Source organism: Calliphora vicina, chromosome 2 (assembly GCF_958450345.1).
Source record: "Calliphora vicina chromosome 2, idCalVici1.1, whole genome shotgun sequence".
Taxonomy (NCBI): domain Eukaryota; kingdom Metazoa; phylum Arthropoda; class Insecta; order Diptera; family Calliphoridae; genus Calliphora; species Calliphora vicina.
In genome coordinates, this window is record NC_088781.1 from 132,094,042 (window position 1) to 132,100,041 (window position 6,000).

Below are 6,000 nucleotides of genomic sequence, written 5' to 3' on the forward strand. Positions count from 1 at the left end.
TTAGAAAATGTTGCCTTATAGTGATCGAATTTTCTCTTTAAAATGCTGCCTCTTGGACAGTAAATTTTCTATAGAAAATATTGCCTTTTTGACAGTAAATTTTCTATAGAAAATATTGCTTTTTTGACAGTAAATTTTCTATAGAAAATATTGCCTTTTTGACAGCAAATTTTCTATAGAAAATATGAAAATGTTGCCATTTGTACAGAAAATTTTCTATAGAAACTCTTGCTTTCAAAAGAGCGAATTCTCTTCAGAAAATGTTGCTTTATAAAGAGCGGATACTTTCTGGAAAATGTTGCCTTATAGAGAGCGAATTCTCTCTCGAAAATATTGCCTTAAGAGTAAATTTTCTATAGAAAATCTTGCTTAGTTTGATTATACTTCACCAAACAACCTTCTATCAAAACAATATTAAAAAATTACCAAATACGGTATTCATGAAAATTTTGTGTGTGTTACCAAACCCAAACCTATTGACAACAATACTTCAACACTTTTGTTTCAGTGGCTATGGCATAAATGGAACATTTACACCAAAAAGCCAATAAATAGTTGAATGCACAAGCAAATAGCCTTAATAAAGTAAGCAGACAATTTTCATTTAAAATGTCATTTGTAAACTCATTGTATGTGCGACATGTTGGCATACAAAACCAGCATTAATCATGATCATTACATTACGGAATTCAATCAAATTGTGGCAAAACCGAAACCAAAATGACGAAAATGTAATTAGTTGTATATGAAAATGAGTTGTTTGTAAATTAACGCACATATACACAGAAATAAAGACACACACATACACCTACATAATACAAATGAATACAGGAATATTGAAATATTTAATGGAAATTAGAAAAATAATTAAAAATAGTTATAGGATATGTTTAAATTAAAAATTATCGAGAACAAATTGAAAATGTCATTAAATGTGATGAAAGAAATAAAGTTAGTAGCATACTTTTAGGTGTGTAATTTAAAGTGTAAAAGAAATTATTTAGAAACATATTTGCTTTCCACCTGCTGAAAGTTCTAGGCATTATTTATCTATCTACTTGAATTTTATAATTATATTTGCTTTAAGTTTTACTCATTTAATTATTTGTTTTAACATTAATTGACTTTTAAAGCCTTTTGGCAAATACAATTACGTTTACACATGTGTTACTTTGGCAAACCATGAACTTAATTGAAATTTTATGGTTTCTTCTACTCAAATATAATCACACAGCTGCCACAAACTCTGGTGAAAATAGTTTATTTAAGCAAAGGTGATAAATTTATCTTAGTTACTCATATTTAGTAATTTAGATTAAACGGATACAAGTTTAAATGATATTTTTAGTTGTTTATGGAAAATTTAATTTGTGAAGCATAGTTTTAGGTGTGAAGAGAAGTGAGTTAAGAAAAAATAATAAATTTGCTCTACATAAAGCATTATTTTTTATAGAAAATTTGCTCTTTATTAAGCAATATTTTCTAGGGACAATTTGCTCTATAGACAATAGTTTGGGACAACTGTTTTTCTATAGATAATAGTTTGGGACAATTGTTTTTCTATAGAAAACAGTTTGGGACAACTGTTTTTCTATAGACAATAGTTTGGGACAATTGTTTTTTTATAGAAAATAGTTTGGGACAACTATTTTTCTATAGAAAAAAGTTTGGAACAATTGTTTTTCTATAGAAAAAAGTTTGGGACAACTGTTTTTCTATAGAAAATAGTTTGGGACAACTGTTTTTCTATAGAAAATAGTTTGGGACAACTGTTTTTCTATAGAAAATAGTTTGGGACAACTGTTTTTCTATAGAAAATAGTTTGGGACAACTGTTTTTCTATAGAAAATAGTTTGGGACAACTGTTTTTCTATAGAAAATAGTTTGGGACAACTGTTTTTCTATAGAAAATAGTTTGGGACAACTGTTTTTCTATAGAAAATAGTTTGGGACAACTGTTTTTCTATAGAAAATAGTTTGGGACAACTGTTTTTCTATAGAAAATAGTTTGGGACAACTGTTTTTCTATAGAAAATAGTTTGGGACAACTGTTTTTCTATAGAAAATAGTTTGGGACAACTGTTTTTCTATAGAAAATAGTTTGGGACAACTGTTTTTCTATAGAAAATAGTTTGGGACAATTGTTTTTCTATAGAAAATAATTTGGGACAATTGTTTTTCTATAGAAAATAATTTGGGACAATTGTTTTTCTATAGAAAATAATTTGGGACAATTGTTTTTCTATAGAAAATAATTTGGGACAATTGTTTTTCTATAGAAAATAATTTGGGACAATTGTTTTTCTATAGAAAATAAATTGGGACAATTGTTTTTCTATAGAAAATAAATTGGGACAAATTTCTTTCTATAGATAATAAATTGGGACAATTTTCTTGCTATAAAAAATAAATTGGGACAAAGTTTTTACTATAGAAAATAAATTGGGATAATTTTTAAAACAGTTTGGAACAACTGATAATATAGAAACAAATTTGGGACAAGTTTATTTCTATAGAAAATAAATTGGGACAATTTTCTGGCTATAAAAAATAAATTGGGACAATTTTTTTTCTATAGAAAATAAATTGGGAAAATTTGCTTTCTGTTTTTTTTCTATAGAAAATAAATGGGACATTTTTCTTTCTATAGAAATTAAATTGGGATAATTTTTTTCCTACAGAAAATAAATTGTGAAACTTTTTTCCATTTAATTTGATACATTTAGTTTCCAATTGTTTTATTTTTGCAAGCCTTAAATCCATTTCATTCTTTAATATTTTTTTTGTTTTCATAAAATATGCATTTCTTTTTATCTTCATGTGTTCTATTTTCTATTTTCCATTTTACTAGTTTTGTTTTTTTGTACTGTTGCCGAAACACAAACATTTTTGTAACAAGTTTTTAAGTTTTGTTATTTTTTCATACATATAAGAAGCATGTTTATGCATGCATTAGAAAGTGAAGCTGTTTCTTTTTATGTATATTTTTTGTATTATGATTATAAAACTATTGTTTATCGTAATGTAAACTTAAATTTATAATGTTATGCATAACAAAAAATGTTAAAGTTTGTGTTTCTGGAAATAAAAATGAAATTTTTTAACGACAAAACAACCACAAATTGAAAGCAATTTTAAGTTTTTTTCTGGAAATTTCCATAATAATTTAATAATCTTAAATTTAAACACTGTTTTCTGTTTCTTTGTAGAATTTTTTGTGCCAAAAATTAAGGGAGTTATGGCTATTGTCCATTATGAATTAAAACATAATTGTAAATTATATGGTTGTGGTTTCCTTATGGCGTCTTTCAATTCAAGTGTTTTTTTTTTAAATTTTCTTGTTTATTATGATATTTATAAGGACTGAAACTGGAAGCAGAGACAAATTAACGCCTTCCTGCGTTTAATATTATGAGGACAAGGATAAATACAAAACCAGGAATTTGTTATTTATTTGTTGTTTGCGGACAGGAGTCTATTTGTAAGCAAATTACAATATAATTAAGAGTTTTACAGGCAAATGACTAGTAAAAGAAAACATGTTTTTACTAGAAAATAAATGCTTAAGAACGTTAAGAAGATCTAGAGAATTCCTCTAAATTATGAGACCCCTAAGTATATTTGAAAATTACAAGTATGGCTGACTCCTAATCATGTCAAGTGTAAATAATTCTTTACAATTTTTTCAAAGCATTAAACCAATTTATTAAATAAGTCTGCATAATGACCTTCTGAATGGCTGTGTAATGTATCAAAATACAATAGATAACATCTCATTTTTTATTTATAAATATTCTGTATAATGAAAACACAAACCACGTGTTGAATAGAATTTCTTTTTTTAATTATCAAATGGTTTTTTATCCTAGAAAAACAATAGAAACAGCGTAAATAAATAAATTTCAATTTCTATGAATGCTCTGAGGCGTATGAGCAATATTTAATTGAATTATATGTAATTAATATTAAGTATACGCTTACTTATGTACATAGCACCTGTTGCATGCTGCTTGCTGCTAATACTGAATTGTTTGAGTACATATTTTCAAATCAAATTAACATTTTCTTAAATTACACACAAATATTTATTACTCAACGAGTATGAGTTCTAATTCAATTATTTTAGAGAGTAATTGAAGTCAAAAGCCTTAAGCAATTTGTATAATGCATAATTTTTAATCATCAAAAATATATTGCATGTGAAAAGTTAAGAAATTAATTGAAATATGAGTAGAAATATACAACATGATAGGTGACAACAATTGGGTTATGTTAAATTTAAGATATTATTAACAATATTTTAATAAAGAATATTAGCAAATTTATAGAGAAAATTTGCTTCAAATAAGGCAATATTTTGTAGAGAAAATTTACTACAATAAAGCAATATTTTCTATAGAAAATTGTCTCTATATTAACACACATTCTGGAAAAGTTTTACTCTATACAAAGAGACATGATCTAGAGAACATTTGCTCTCTGCAAAGCAATATTTTCAATAGAAAACTTGCCCTCTATACAGTGTATGACTTTGAGAAAAATTGGCTCAAAATAAAGAAACATTTTCAATAGAAGATTTTGTATAGAATATTAGTGTAAATAACGCAATAGAAATTTTTCTAAAAATAAACCAGCATTTTCTAAAGAAATGTTTCTCAATATAAAGCAACACATTCAATATTTCCTATAGAAAATTTCCTCCAAATAAACCAACATATTTTATAAAAAAAAATTGCTCTATATAATGCAATTCATTCTATGGAAGATTTGTTCCAAATAAAGCAACATTTTCTAAAGAAAATTTCCTCAAAATTAATATAGAAAATAAATTGGGACAATTTTCTTTCTTAGAAAATAAATTGGGACAATTTTCTGTCTACAGAAAATAAATTAGGACAATTTTCTTTCTATTAAAAATAAATTGGGATAATTTTCTTTCTTAGAAAATAAATTGGGATAATTTTCTTTTTTATAGAAAATAAATTGGGACAATTTTCTGTCTACAGAAAATAAATTAGGACAATTTTCTTTCTATGAAAAATAAATATTTTCTTTCTATAGAAAATAAATTGGAACAATTCTCATTCTATAGAATATAAATTGGGACACTTTTCATTCTATAGAAATTAAATTGGGACAATTTTTTTCCCTTAGAAAATAAATTGGGACAACTTTCTTTATACAGAAAATAAATTGGGACAATTTGCTTTCTATAGAAATTGAATTGGAATAATTATCTTTCTATAGAAAATAAATTGGGACAATTTCCGTTCTATAGAAATTGAATTGAAATAATTTTCTTTTTATAGAAAATAAATTGGGCCAATTTTCTTCATATGAAAAATAAATTGGGACACTTTTCATTCTATAGAAAATAAATTGGGACAAAGTCTTGGCTATAGAAATAAATTGGGACGATTTTCTTTCTACAAAAATAAATTGGTACAATTTTCTTTCTATAGAAAATAAATTGGTACAATTTCCTTTCTATAGAAAATAAATTGGGACAATTTTCTTTCTATAGAAAAATTACCTCCAAATAAAGCAACATATTTTATAAAAAAATTTGCTCTATATTATGCAATCTATTCTAGGGAAAATTTCCTCCAAATAAAGCTAAATTATTTGATGAAAAATTGCTCTTTATAAAGACATGTTTTCTATAGAAAATTCTCTCTTTATAAAGCAACAATTTCTAGAGATAAATTACTGCAAAAAAAGTAATATTTTCTGTAGACATTTTCTTCAAATAAAACAACATTACACAGTGCAACACAAAAAGAAACCACCCGTATCTCCCAGTTTTGCCCAAAGTCATGCACTTTTTCTTTTATGGGTCCCCAAAGATTTGGGGCCTAGGTGTCATTTTTGCAAAAAAGTGATCATTTTCTCAGGCTCATATCTGGCAAACAGTTCGGAATTTTAATTTACTCTCTTAAGCAAAGTTGTAGCCCTTGTCTTAGAGAATAAAAATTGTTAACATATAAAATCAAAAAACAT